Raw genomic sequence first — 15,507 nt, forward strand, 5'->3', positions numbered from 1 at the left:
AAAGAATTTTAAAAGCAGTAAGGGAAAAAGGTCAAGTAATATATAAAGGCAGACCTATCAGAATTACACCAGACTTCTCACCAGAGACTATAGAAGCTAGAAGATCCTGGGCAGATGTCATACAGATCCTAAGAGAACACAAGTGCCAGCCCAGGCTACTATACCCAACAAAACTCTTAATTACCATAAACAGGGAAAACAAAATATTCCATGACAAAACCAAATATACACAATATCTTTCCACAAATCCAGCCCTACAAAGGATAATAGATGGAAAACACCAACACAAAGAATGAAACTACACCCTAGAAGAAGCAAGAAAGTAATCTTTCAACAAACCCACACAAATGTAATTCCACCTCTAATAAGAAAACTAACAGGAAGTAACAATCACTTTCCTTAACATCTCTTAATATGAAAATTAATATTACCAACATATCCTAATCCATTGAAATTCAAAAATATGAGGAATTAGAAATTTGTTGGCTGTCATCCCGTCGTCTCTGTAATTTGGTAATGGAAGAAATAGGTCCAATATTGTACAATCCATATATACTTCCTGCTTGTTTGTACGTGACAGTGTCTTGTTGTGTGCCACATAATGGTCTTGAAATCATGCTTTTCCTGTCTCAGCCTCTCTATTAAAAGGATTGTTTATGTGATGTTTTTATACTATACTATGGTTTTCAGAACAGCTTACATATTTGAAAATTATTTACACAGCCAAAAGAAATGTAGACAGTTAATTTTGGAGGTGGCTTATAAGAGAATAGCAAAGAGTGAGACTGAAGGCTTTGATATTTATAATTATTGTATCAATTTTGAAGAAGAGGACTTCATAAGTTATTCCTATTCTAAGATGAATGCTTTTTTAAAATCATCACAGCCAATGAACCAGAATCTTACCCTCACCTAACGTCTGTGCCACCCTCCAAGTAGCACCATTATTCATTGAAATAGTTGATGAATGACTTCATGAATAGACAATCTTAACACACACCATTTCTTAAATGAATGTAACCTGTTCCCTGTGGGCTGAGAATGATGACAATCACTCAAGTCAAATAGCTTTGACCGTAGCAGGAAATCTATATCCAAAAATCGTGCCTACAATTCATTCCTTGGTGCAGCAGAACTGCCAACTCTTAGCTTAGCTACTATGGAGGTAAAATCCTTTGGTGATGTGAGGGACATTCAAGTACAGCCTTATTACAATGAACTCCAATGTCCAAAAACTATTCTTATTTTGAGTTTGTACCACAGTAAGAGCCAAGATTTTAAGCTCTACTAAAAACAAAACAAACAAAAAGACTTTTATCTATTTTTCATTAAAAAAACTAATAGTGATGTATTTTAAAAATATTATACAGTTAATATATTTGGAGTTATTTAAAATATATGAGGAAAACGTATGTATTTTTAGTATTGCTGTAGACGAACATCTATATAAGGCTGTTCAATTGATGTTTTATATCAAACAACTTTTATAATACTCATTTTTATTGTTATAATAGTTTAGAAATTTTAAAGAATATGATAAAAAATGAAAGGTATTGCAGGTTTTGAAGGGGGCTCTCTGGGAGGAGTTGGGGTACAAAAGGGAAAGATGAATGTGAAGTAAGACTATTTACTCAAAATATGCTACTAAATGTTAACAAATTCAGATATAAAATAAAAGAGTTTATAAATCCTACTCTCATAATGTTAAATACTACAAATCAACCATGTTTCCTTATAAAGTTGCTAGTTCCTTCATTTCAAGAAATGTTGATTTTCGTATCAGCATTCTTTGTCTATGTGTTTGGAAGCTTCAAAGAAAGGCACAAGTCTGAACTGAAGGGAGCCCTCAGGCTTATACCCAGGCCTTCCTGCATGAAGACACCGCACTGCTGAAGAGCCGTTCAGTCTGGGAGACTGCCTGACAAACTGCCCCAGGACAACAGTAGCAGGTGTCCACAGTCTTCCCATGTGCACTCTACACAGACTTCTTACATACACTGCACACAGTCTTCCCATGTGCACTGTACACAGACTTCTCACATACACTGCACACAGACTTCTCATGTGCACTGCACACAGACTTCTCATGTACACTGCACACAGTCTTCCCATGTGTACTGTACACAGACTTCTCATGTGCACTGCACACAGACTTCCCATGTGCACTGTACACAGACTTCTCATGTGCACTGCACACAGACTTCTCATGTACACTGCACACAGTCTTCCCATGTGTACTGTACACAGACTTCTCATGTACACTGCACACAGACTTCTCATGTACACTGCACACAGACTTCTCACGTACACTACACACAGACTTCTCACGTACACTGCACACAGTCTTCCCATGTGTATTGTACACAGACTTCTCATGTACACTGCACACAAACTTCTCATGTGCACTGCACACAGACTTCTCATGTACACTGCACACAGACTTCTCACGTACACTGCACACAGTCTTCCCATGTGCACTGCACACAGACTTCTCATGTGCACTGCACACAGACTTCTCATGTGCACTATCCAGATAACTTACATGTGTCCTGCAAAGATTTTCAATTGGAAAATCAGGCTCAGGACCTGTCCTCCTGTATAAAATACAATGCAGTAATCCTGGGTTACAGTAATATTACTCTTAGTTTATCTGTGCCAGATTTCTAAAAGTATCATACGTGAATTCTGTCAATAATTTTTTATTTGAAAGTGACAAGCTTCATATGACCAGTGCAGGTGAGCCGCATGGTAGAAGGGACAAAGCGTTCTTGGCACTTCAGTATAGAATAAGTGCCTTTAACTCCTCGGTCCTCGCTGTGCTGGAGTATAAAACCCTGAGCTGTGTAAAATATAGGAGGTAAAAGGCCCTTAAGTGCTTTCTTTCTTTTAATTCTTAATTTTGTGTGTGGAATATTTTGCATGCATGTGTGTGGGTGCACAACATGCTTGTAGTGCCTGCAGAAATCAGAAGAGGATATTGTATTCCCTGGAACTAGAGTTACAAACAGTTGTGAACTGCCATGTAGGTTCTAGGGATCCAACAGGTCCTCTAGGAGAGCAGCCAGTGCTCCTAACTCCATCCCCTCACCCTTTTCTAAGGGTGCCACTGACTATCTGTCACACTGGTAAGTAAATGAGAGATTTAGGCAGCTAACATGATGTTAATTTCATGACGTGTAATCCATTAAAAGATGCAGTTTGCACAGTTTGTGGTATGTCTCCTTCAGCCAACTGCTGTTGGTTATAAATTGCATAGTAACTTTGTTTAGCATGAGACAAGTCAGTACCAATTACGTTATGACATAGTGCTCTCATGTTTGCTTAGCAGATACATTCTGATTGTATAGAAATGAAAATGGTTGAAAATCCTATTTGTCTTAGCTTCTGTTATACATGTATTTATTGCTATAGCTTCATTTTTGACAAGAACAATTAAGATAAGGTTGTGTGTCCTGAGCTGCACTGACAGCATCTCTGAGGGCTACAGAGAGTAGCAGGTCTCACATTCCCACTGGGTTCCTGGACCAGTGACAGGAACTGTGCTTTGTTCTTAGTCAGTTGACTTAATGTCACTCGCTGGAGTGTTTTTTAAATACACGTTACAGAACAACTCAAAGAGATTGTGCTTCTGTTTGTCTGCTTAGCCTTTGCTCTGCCTTTGCAAAAGTAGGTACTACAAAAGCAAGCTCAGACCCTGGTGCCTTCCATAGGGACCTGCTCTTGTGTCTCCTTAAAAAATGACAACAATGGGCTGTAGAGATGGCTCAGCGGTTAAGAGCACTGACTGCTCTTCCAGAGGTCCTGAGTTCAAATCCCAGCAACCACATGGTGGCTCACAGCCATCCATAATGAGAGATCTGATGCCCTCTTCTGGGGTGTCTGAAGATAGCTACAGTGTACTTACATATAATAAATAAATCTTTGGGCAAGAGCAAGCAGTGCCAGAGAGAGAAGAAAATGTGTCTGAAGATAGCTACAGTGTACTTACATATAATAAATAAATCTTTGGGCAAGAGCAAGCAGTGCCAGAGAGAGAAGAAAATGTGTCTGAAGATAGCTACAGTGTACTTACAAATAATAAATAAATAAATCTTAAAAAAACTTATTTAAAAAAGATAACAACGACAAACAAAAACAAACAGCCCAGTGCAAATCTGTGAGGAACACAATCCCAGGGGAAGGAATTGAGAATAGAAATGAAGGGAGCGAGGGACTGGAGTCAGATGAGTAACTAGAGATGTAGAACGTAAACTTGAGAAATGCACATAGCAAGATCCTTTGGAAGTAAAGGATTTTTCCAACCACTCCAGGGTGCTCTCCCCTGTCCTGCTCTCCCGAGCATCCCACAGGTTCTACTGTGCAGAAAAAAGGTAGCATATTGGAAGGATAACATGGAATTTTTACCTGGCCACCAAGGCTCTGAAATGAAATGATTTCATTCAGGGAAAGATTGGGAAGCATCAGGTGTGGTTGGGTGGGAGACCAGAATAGGTGAGAGGGGACCTGGGGACGCAGGGAAGAAGCTAGTCTGTATTATAGCATCTAGACCGTCTAGCATGCTTGCCCCCCCTCCAGCCCCAGAACTCCTCACTGAGTCAGTCCCTTATTGCCCTGATTTTCCATGTCTTCATTAGTATAATGGTCAGTAGAAGAAATTAACATCAACCACCAACAAAATAGAGTCCTTTAACAAGGTACTGTCACAGAAGTCATTTGACACTTGCAAATTGTTTAAGTCTGTCCCCCATCCAGACTTAAGAGGGATGTGGCAGTGTCAGCTTGGGGTGCACGGCTTCTCAGGCCCCCCACCGAGCACATGCTTAGTGGAACTGCTTAACAGACCCTTCTCCAGTCATGACAGAACTCCACAAGGTGACCCTGACGTCTTTGTATCATTGTTCTGCACCCCTCTCCTTGTGGCCCCCTCCCACCCTACCCCTGCCGTGGGCATCTTCCTGTAGTCCTTCCAGCTTGACTTTGCCCATCATAGTGTCCACGGGCACCTGTGAATAGGAGTTCTTCGTCAGTGAAAGAGTCAACAAGGATGGATGGGGAGTGGGAGAAGATGAAGTCCTTTTCCTAACAGGCGGGGCTTGCAAGCAGTGCACACTATTGCTCTTAGGTCTCAGGTTGCTTATCTGAAGGAAGCTATCTCCTTTAGGGTCTTCAATTATCTGGCACAGTGATGCATACAAATCATTGCTGTTTATCCCAGTAACAAAAATCTTCATTGTGATAGAGTCTGTGGACAGCTGCAAATTGCTCTGTCCTCAAGATTTTGTTTAATCATAAAGAATGAGACTTTTCTTGTTGGATTTAATATTACAATATCAACATCTTTTTATCCTGGTGGGTGTGAAGCCCTGAAGTGAAGATTCTAGATTCTGACAGTTTAACACTGTCAGAAACAAGTCTGCAGGAATTTCCAGTTTTCCACCTTTGTAGTAGACAGTGTTATATACAGTTTATAACTTGTCACTAAGGGCCAGCATTATGCTGGTAAACCACTGAAAGTCAGGGATCAAACAATCTTTAGTATTTGTCACATTGGTAGACATATCCCCTGCCATGGTAGATGTCAGGCTACTAAGGACTCTGACTTAGAGGCTTCCAGAGTGTCACTGAGAGTGGTCCTGAGCACATACTGCTTAGAAAAATGATCATCTCATGTCAGCCATAATGTGAGAGAATCCTGGGACCGGACGAATGTAAACTTAATATGTAGACAGCTTTGGATTTTGTTAAAGACATCACTAAAGTCTTTGAATCTTTCTCCTGAAAGTAGGCCAAACAAGACAGGGTGATACAACTTTATTTGTTCAGTTTGTGTTTTAATCAAAGGTAGAGTGGGCCTCCTATATAACTGCATTTTATGAACCTGAAAAAAATACATCAGGATATTTTGGCTTAGACTTCTTACTGTTTCCTTTTAAGTCATGCTTCTGTATGCTGTGTGGGGTGGGTACTCATGGGTTTCTGAAGAAGGCATTAGATCTTCTAGAAACACAGCTGCATGTGAACCACCTGACAGATAAGCTCAGCGGAGCAAGGCATGCTCTTAACCCCGGAATCATCTCTCTAGCCCCCCCCCCCTTTCTACTTTATTTATTTATTCTTTTTTTTTTTTTTTTTTTTCTTTTGAGAAAGTCTCACTATCTAGCCCAGGCTGGCTTGGAACTTGCTATGTAGATCAGACTGGCCTCAAACTCACAGAGGTTCACCAGCCTCTGCCTCCAAAGTACTGGTGTTAAAAAGGTGTGCGCCACCAATCAGCTTTACCTGTTGCATTTCTATTTTGCATGAGTCATTATTCAAAATTAGAGCATGTTAGAAGAATAAAAGATAGAGTTACGTCATAGCACCTGGTATCAGTTGCGGTTGATCTTCTCTTACCTGCTTAGCTAGCTCTGCTGTAGCAGTCAGAGAACTTGTGTTAAGGGGCAGGGTTGTGTAACTCTCTCTCTGGTGCTTATGAAAAGGATTAGAACCAGCACTAGGTATGCCTCCTCTCCTCTGTGTAATATCTTTAAAAGGTAGCTGGAGAGAGCAGTAAGCACTGCGTTGTGAGGGTACGGCGTTTAGGGATGCGGTGAGTAACAGGAGAGTTGAGATGCTAACACAGGCACAGCTTCTGAGGCTGCCTCTCTCCTTGTCTCTGGGCGTATCCACTCACTCATTCACTTTTGACTGACCCGCTCTTGTACTGTGCATGGTTTTTTGTACTTGATTAAGTTTCATGCAGGTTGTATAAGTTACCCATAAGAGAGAATGCCATAACTAATAAACACGAAGAGAAGGAAGTTGGCTCAATGGTTCTGAGCCTTGGTGAGACACACCATGGTGGTTGTGTGGAGCAGAGGGGGCTGCTTTCTCAGGGACAGCTAAGAAGCTGAGGGCCTGCAGTCCCCACCCACCTAAGACTTAGGTCCTAAGAGTCTATACCGCCACCCAGTGCCAAGGTGGGGACAGAGCCTTCACCGGTGAGCTTTGGAGGACTTTTACATTCACTTTGTAGCATAGTTGTGGCATCTTGGCAGGTCCACCATGAGTTTTGCTTTGCTTTGCTTTGCTTTGCTTTGCTTTGCTTTGCTTTGCTTTGCTTTGCTTTGCTTTGGTTTTTTCCTGTTGGTTTTGCTTCATGTGCATTTTCTCTCTGGAACTTTGCTTTATCTTAAGGGAGAATGCTGAATTTCTCTGTTAGTGTGTGCCTAGTATATTGAATTTCTCCATTACTGTATTATCTGTTGTGTTAAATTCTTCCACTGGTGACTGTTATGTAGGGTTTCTCTGTTGATATGTGCCAGTTTGTTAAATCTCTCTATTAGTGACTGTTGTGTTGACTTTTTCTGTCCATGTCTACTGTGTTGAATTTACCTATTAGAATTTGCTGTGTTGAGTTTCTCTATTGATATGTGTTTGTTGTGACAAATTCTATAAAGTGTCATCTTTCAGGTGGTATCTACATCACTTCACCTGGAGAAAAATCTCTGGGTTGGGAAGTGGGAATCTAGCATGGGAGTTCATTTCCTCTAGGGCACTTTGTGATATCATGCATCAGAACTGTTGATCCTTTGAAAGCAATCTGAATTTTCAAAATTATCAATATGCTTTTCTCACCAAGAATTTTATCTTTGACTTTTGCAGTTTTCTATTGATGAACACAGGGGCTGAAATTCTGTATCTTTCTTGTGTTTCATCCAGTGCTTTTAAATTTGTAAGTTTATGTGTTTGGTTTCCCAGAGTTTCTTTGTCTTGTCTCACAAAGGATGCCCATTGTTCATCCCTGTACTGTCAGATCCCCAGAGAGTTTTGGGTGGTTTCTTCCTTGTTTCATAACCGCCTTAGAATCCTGATGTCCTTTATCTTCTGACATGTCCTCCAGCATGGTCTCTTTCCCAGTTCTTAAATGAGTTGAGTAGGTCTAAGCCTGCTGGGTTCTATTTGCCTTTTCTATCTACAGTGTCAATGTTAGCCCTTGTAGGTATCCTCTAGACCCTCAGTACTCCCCAGCAACATAAACCGAGTATTGACCTGGTCTGGTGCACTGGCTCACGTCACTGCAGGGCAGTGGCTCTCATGCCCAGTTCTCTTCTTAGGTAACCAGCTATCTTTGAACTGGTGCTGGATATTTTATTTGAAAACTACAGAAGTATTTTGAAGGCTTAGTTGCAATCTTCCTTCAGAGATTTTAATTTTCTTCCAGGCTTCTGGGCAAATAGCAATCTAATATGATCTTAATAGTTTCAGGTTTATGACTTTGGGAGCCGTGAAAAGTGAACTGCAGGGAACGCAGAGCTTGGTTTCCATCTAGTGCATCCTCAGTCCCAGACAGGGCCCTGAAGCTCCTACCTAGGAGAACACTGGGGTCTTTACTGTGTGTACCATGTGGAGAACACCCTAGTCTGCTGGTTCTTTCTGCTTTGTTTAGACAGCAGGGACTCCATAGCCTAAGCTCTCCTTCTGAATATGCCTGCCTGTCCTGGGGACAAGGGCACCAGTGTTTTAATCTGAGGATCTCTAATCCCTCAGGGATCTTGATTTGGTAAGTTCTTTATTACCTACAGGCTGATAGTGTGTGTTCTCAGAGCAGGTCTGGGTTAGATAATTTTCTGTTACCAGTAAGATCACATAAAAATTGTGTATACACTAGCGTATCAACCTTTCATCTGCTTTCAATTTATTTATTTATTTTTTTACTTTGTGTATATTTACATATATTTATATGCCTAGAGACTTTAGTTTTAATGTATTTAAATCACTTTTCCTTTCTTTCTTTCTTTTTTTTAATAGAAACTTATTATATTCCAGCATAAGATAAGCTAAGAACTTACCTGTGGTTTTCTAGCTGTTTCTCTGGTTTTATTTTTATATTGAACCTTTGAGCTTATTTTATACACTGTTTGCTTATAACCTACATTTATTTTATCATCTTGTATATGAGATCAGAATCTCATATTGGAAATGGTATCATCCTTTTCCTAAGGTTTTGAACTCTGGCTTTATAACATATTAAACCTTTATAAGTTTCCTTCTTACCAGTGATCTGATCTCGGGCAGGGCAGGGGCGGGAGTGGGGAGGGTGGTCCTGTTTTAGTCCCTATGTCACAGCACTGACTTTGTCCTTACGGTTCTTTGCAGAACTTTGCCTTCTAATAGAGTTTATTTTCCTGAATAAACACTATGGTTTGTCATATTTTAAAACTGAGAATTTTTTTCATTAAAATTTTGTAAAATACAGAAAATTTAAAAGAACTGAGCTGGCACCTTCCCAGCATTAACTCTTGCCAGAGGCGTGATGTGCCAACCCCCTCCTGGCTCTTTTGAGACTGCTTTGTCTGAGCTTGCGCATACCACAGCCCTCACCGCCTACCCCACTTCCCATGTTCTGGGTCCATCATTCCTCAAGTCTGTTGTATTGTCTGTATGTTTCTATTACTTGGTATAAAATTTTACTTTTATCAGAGTTTAGGTTTCTGTTGTAAATAAATTTTCCCTTATGTTTTCTACCAGCCTTGGTATAAATAGAAAGATTGCTGTTTGTGAATATGGTAAGGAGGTAGCACTCAAGACTTGTGGTCATTTCATTGCGTCTTTTTAAATGACTGTCCCCACAACATGCTGTGCATCCTTACCATCCGTGTCTGGCTTGTTGCACAAGCTGGTTGCTCTCAAGAAATGGTTAAGAACAGCAGTGGTTCTGGCAGAGGTCCTCTTGTCCTGGTCTTGCACTGCGAGGTCTCTGTGTCCTTTGCTTCTGTGTCCTGGTGAATGACATTGTGGCCATGCATGGCATTGTGTGTGGCGTGGCATTGTGGTGTACATTGGCATGAATTCATCACAGTTTCCCAGTTTTCAAGTTCTGTTTTGATTTTTCTTGTTTCCCTGGTGACTTCTTTTTCCTCTTTAGTTAGTTAGAATTGTATTGCTTAATTTCCATACAGCTGGGGATTTTCCATCTATCTCACATTATTTATTTCTAGTTGAATTTTGTTGCAGCTAGAAGACATGGTGTGCTCATTTAACTTTTTATGAGTCTAGTTTGACCTTATCGGATACAGTCTGCTTTTATTGCTCCAGATAATTCACTTTTATTTTCATTTACTAAGGTTATTATTATTAATTATATTAATGTGTATGATGCAGGGCATTGAACCCAGTGCCCTGAATTTTGAGCATTCACTCTGACATTGAGCTATACTCCTGACCATGCTCACTGCCCTGACATTCTATGAATGAGAGTGTGGGCTCCATCAAGGTGTCAGGGGCTGTTTCTTTCTAGAGGTAGTGAGAATAATGTGTTCTTGCTCACTTAGCCTATTGGCAGCATTGGGTATTGTGGCTAGACTCTCAAGGGCAGTACAACCATTGGATCAGCGTTTCTTTTCTCCAGTCATTCTCTCATTCGTATTTCTTCTTTATTTTGGTACAGCAGGTTGAACCCAACAGTTTGCATATGCTAAGCACCTGCTGTCTGAGCCAGCTTTGCTTGCTGTAACAAAATACCTGAGACTGTTGTTAAAGGAAGGAAAGGTTTTTCCAGGTTCAGTTTCTTGGTGACCCAGCTCTATGCCTTTGTACAGGAGGCAAAACAGAGAATCTTGGAGAGACTGTTCAGCTCCTGACAACCTGCCACAGAGGAACAGAAAGGCCAGGGACTTCTCTTTGTGAAGACCTGTTCCACAGTATTACAGTCTGATTATGAACCCATTAGTTGGTCAATCCCCTGAAGAAGTCTTGAGTCCTCACGATCAGTCCAGCTAACTCTCCAAAGTTCCACCTCTGAGCACAATTGCCTTGGGGTCAGGACTCTGGGCCCCTGAGTCTGAGGACACTCTGCATCTACAGTCTACCCTGGGCTCTCGCTCTCCGGCACACCCTGGCTTCTCTGTAGCTTTGTAGCCAGTAGGGGCAGGTCGAATCTTCTAGCCCAGTCTCTTACCTGACTGCTGGTTAGCCAGAGACTCTGCTGTGAAGTTTGAAAGGATCTCACTGTAATTCAGGGTAATTTCTTCATTCCAAAGTCCATGACCTCATCAGGCCAGCACAGCCTCTTTAGCACTTAAAGAAACCTGCACACTTGTTCCAGGTATCAGGGAGGTCACATTTTGCTGGCCATTGTTTTGCTTCCCACATGGCTATGCTCATGAGAGCATCTTTAAGGTGGTGGACTTCAAAGCAGAGCAGTAATGCCAGCCATCTTAGGATTCCTTTCCCGTTACACTTCCAGATCTTATATATAAGCTTAGATTCAGGTTAACGGGCTCAGCGTTTCAGTACAGGTCTCCTGACAGGGAAGTTTCGGATTAAGTCTTTGTTTTGCCTTCGTATGTATGGGAGTGCTGTAGATGCACGTATATATTCATGTGTGTGCATTGCGTGTATGTACTGGGGGCAGGCACTGACACTGGTTTCTTCCTGAGTTATTCTTGTTTTCTGAGACAGTTTTTTTTTTTTTTTTTTTTTTTCACACACCAAGCATGGAGCTCAGGATTCTGCAAGGCTAGCCAACTAGCCCAGGAGTCCTCCTGTCTCCACTTTGCCTGGTGCTAAGATCACAGACATGCACTGTCACACTGTCCCCTCCCCTCCCCTCCCCTGTGTTCCTCTTGCCTCCTCTCCTCCTCTCTTCTTTTTTCTTGAGTGTGGCTTCGGGGGATCCAGGCTGCATGTGTGCGTGCTCCGCCCCTTCCTAACAGGGCCGCATCTCTGTCCTCTGCTGTAGCTTTGTTGGTGAGCGCTGAATTGCTTCTCAATACAGCATTTTAGGCTGGCAGTTTAGTCTTCTTTAAGTGGTGTAAGAGTGAAGTAGATAAGAGGTTGGAAAGATAGGTGAGATTTAAGCAGCCGCCACCACATTACCATTACTTGATCATATATTCCTGGTTAATATTTCTTGATCATCTTCCTGGAGGGAAGGAAGAGCTTGGCAGTGAAGTGTTGTGGCTTCCTGTGCCTACTGTGTAAATCCCCACCTCTCCTGCTTTGTATTCAGGGCTGAGGATCAGCTGCTGGCAGAATACCTTTCCCACTGTGCCTTCCTCTCACTCTGCTGGTCTGTGTGCAGCCTGGTTTGCATGCTGTTCCCCATGTGTGTTTTAAACGCGTTTTTTGCACACCACGTTCATGAAACCTCCTTGACTTGAAAGTGCTTCCTTCTGCTCCCTGCCCAGGACTGAGTCAGAGATGTGCCACCTACGTGAACGTGTCTTCATTCCCGATAGTCAGTTGTCTTTGTCCTCCCTAGCTTCCTGATTATACATCCTCTTTGTTATGCATTTGATTGCCTAGTTCTCTGTCTTGTGGCTTCAGTCTCCTCCTCTGTCCTGAGGAGAGCTTCCTGTCTGCACACACACTCAGCCTCTCACCCTGAGAAATCGCCCTTCTCCCCTGTTAGTAATATCTGGGCTTTGCCCTTCCTGTCCAGCTTCCCAGGGAGAGATCCAGCTTAGCTGGGCCCTGAGCTCAGCCCCCCTCCCCACACTAGCCCCGTGGCTGAGGTGGATTTGGCCCCTGGGTCCCACTGACCATGCTTTCAGACCTGAGCCCATCCTCCCCATTCCTATGCCACAAGCCTGGTCGCTCTCCTTAATGCCATCGTGTGTGTTTAACACCCTGGGCCACAGGAGTGCCCAGGTTCTTCACTGTCATGGGTGTCGTTGCATCTTTCCAGGTCCTACCTTGTTGATTCCCACTCCTAGCTTAGCCTTAAGTCTAGCAATTACCCAGGCCTCTAATATCAGGCCTCTTTTCCTCTCCACAGCATGTTTTCTTTGGCTGGTCACTTGTTTACCTTTACAAAAAACAGCCCTCACTGTGCATTCCCAGATATCTGCCTCTTAGCCTAGACCTCTCTCTAGGGACAGAAAAGAATGTGCCTGTATACTTCATGTATCACAATTTTCAGCTTGCCGTGCCATCGTAGTAATTATTTTAAACGGTTCTGTAGTGTTACGTTAACTGCACTGCCATCATTAGCCTGGCCATCTTCCTGCTGACAATGACTGGTCCTCACTGTCCACCTGTGGTCCACAGTCCCACACACGCATGGGGAAGTGAGCGTCTGTGGTTGCCAAGTAAAGGGCCCCCCTCCCCTCTCAAACCAGCTCAGTGCTCCCATATAAAGCCAGGAAACCTTTGTAGAACTTCTGGAAAACTATTCTTAAGCCTTGTGCTTTGCCTCTGTTAAGAGTACTACCATCACTACTAGAACTGCTGACAGCTTTTCAGTCTGACACAGCCCTGGAAGAAGCTCGGAGTCCCCCTCTGCACAGCACCATCACCTGATCCCCTCCCGAGCACCTCTCATAGAGATCCAGCAGAATCAAGAAGGAATGGGTGGTGCAACTTCAAAAAGGCCTGGCGTGTGTCCTTGAGTGACTGGACTGCCCTTCCATATTCTCAGCCAGAGAAAGACAGGGAGAACATGAAAGATAGGAATCAATATGGCAGAAACTGAGTGTGACCATGAACACCAAAGTTAATGACGTCATAAATATTATTAACAAGAGCTCGAACTTAAGAGAATGAAATGAGATAAAATGGGGGTGGGCTGGCAGTGGGAGGAGATTTATGTGATACACACATCGTAGAGGGAAACAGTTCCATAAGTTGTCCTCTGAACTCTGCATGCTTCATGACATATAGACTGTCACACACCCAGATGGATATATATGCATGCATACATACATACATATATACATACATAAAATAAATACAATAAATTAAGAAAAGAGTGGTTGGGAAGATGGCTCTGTGGACACAGTGCTTGCTCTGTGAGCAGAGAACCTGATTTCAGTCCCCAGCATCCGCAGAAAAGCCAGGCCTGGTGGTACACGCCTGCAGTACCAGTTCTGGAGGGCAGCGAAAGGAGGGGCCTGGAGGTTTGTCAGCTAGCTGATATAGTGCAAAGGACAAGATCTAGCTTCAGTGAAAAACCTTGCCTTAAAAATTATACTGAAAAGCAATAGAGGAAGACACAATCTCCTCGAACTCTGGTCTTCAGATTGTACCTATGGACATACCCACACACATAGACACATAACACACAGGGGTACTATATATATATCCATATACATAGGTGTACAACACAAGTACACACACACAGGCATACAACACAGGTGCACCTCCACACATACATAGACAGATGTACTCAACACATCAGCATATTATGCAAATGTGCACACAATCATAGGCACACGACACAGGTGTCACCCACACATAGGCATATGACACAGGTGCACACACACACACTATACCGTGTACTAAAATTAAAGTTACACACCAAGAATTGACAATAGACATTTACAAATATAGCCGACATGTATGAAATGCAATGGCAAGTGACAGAAGGTCAGGTCCTATTGAAATTGGAACATGTTGCTCAAAATATTTTTCTAATCCTTAACTATAGATTTTTTTTTCAGAAATATCATAAGTAAACAGAAATATTTAGAAATTCTCTTTATTTTCTCATTCTCTTGAGGCAATCTCAGTGTGTGTTCCAAGACGGCCTCAAGCACGTAGTTCCTCCTGGGTGCTAAGGGCCCCCCTCCCCTCTCAAACCAGCTCAGTGCTCCCATATAAAGCCAGGAAACCTTTATAGAACTTCTGCACTTTACAGCCAGCTTTCCTTTTCTGTAAAAGCCAAAAGTTTTATTACTTTAATTTAAAACAACATAATTTTGAGTATTTCAGCTACAGGTTGATTCTTTGTAATGGTGGGCACCATTTAATTAAAAGAAAAATATGAAAGAGTCTATCATGGTGCTTAAATCAGTAATCCCAGCACTCAGGAGGCAGAGGCAGTAAGATCCCAAGTTCAGGACTGCCTGGCCTACACAGCAAGACCTGCTTTAAAAATATATATATAAACAATTTAAAAACAGCTTCTTCTGGAAGTTCTGTGAAATAGTAAGATTACCATGTGTACCCAGTTGGGACGAGGTCCACAGGCCACGCCCCCAGGCGGCTTCCCATCCATGCCTTAGAGTTGTTTGCTCTTTGTGACAGCTCACTGCCTGGCTTTTGGAAAGTGGGTGGGGAATCTGCCAGCTTAGGGTGACCACTGATTGATTCTCAGTTTGATACCCTGGTCTGATAGCTCAAAGAGAGCATGAGCAAGTCATGACACAGGAACAAGTTATGTGTGTCTTGAGGAGAAGCCGGTGAGGAAGATGTCACCTCATAAAAGAGTGACTAGAAGATAGAAAAGGCTTGCTCAGCACGGCTCTGTAGGAAAGAGCCGGCACCTCTGAGATGCTTGGCACCTCTGAGATGCTTCACTGCAGTGCTTGAGCCACGCCCCTGCCTTCCCATCCTGCCCTTGGAGAGGAAAGGTGTCCAGTGGAGTGAGTCAGTATCTTCTTTTTACTGAGGGAATCTATAAGAGCTCGGACGTGCGTGGCACAACAGGGATAAAACATTTTATGTACATTTCATCATCCTCAAAGCAAAGTAGTTCTTACAGTGTAATGTTTTGTTCCAGTATGAATTTCAAATATGTACATC

General features: G+C 42.4%; 1 protein-coding gene across 8 annotated transcripts in view; it reads left to right on the forward strand.

Annotated features, from left to right (window-relative positions):
- The window catches only part of Hivep1 (human immunodeficiency virus type I enhancer binding protein 1), a 133,132-nt gene that overhangs the window by 85,989 nt on the left and 31,636 nt on the right, over positions 1-15,507 (forward strand). The gene's annotated exons all lie outside the window — the stretch shown is intronic.

This window comes from Mus musculus, chromosome 13 (assembly GCF_000001635.26).
Source record: "Mus musculus strain C57BL/6J chromosome 13, GRCm38.p6 C57BL/6J".
Taxonomy (NCBI): Eukaryota; Metazoa; Chordata; class Mammalia; order Rodentia; family Muridae; genus Mus; species Mus musculus.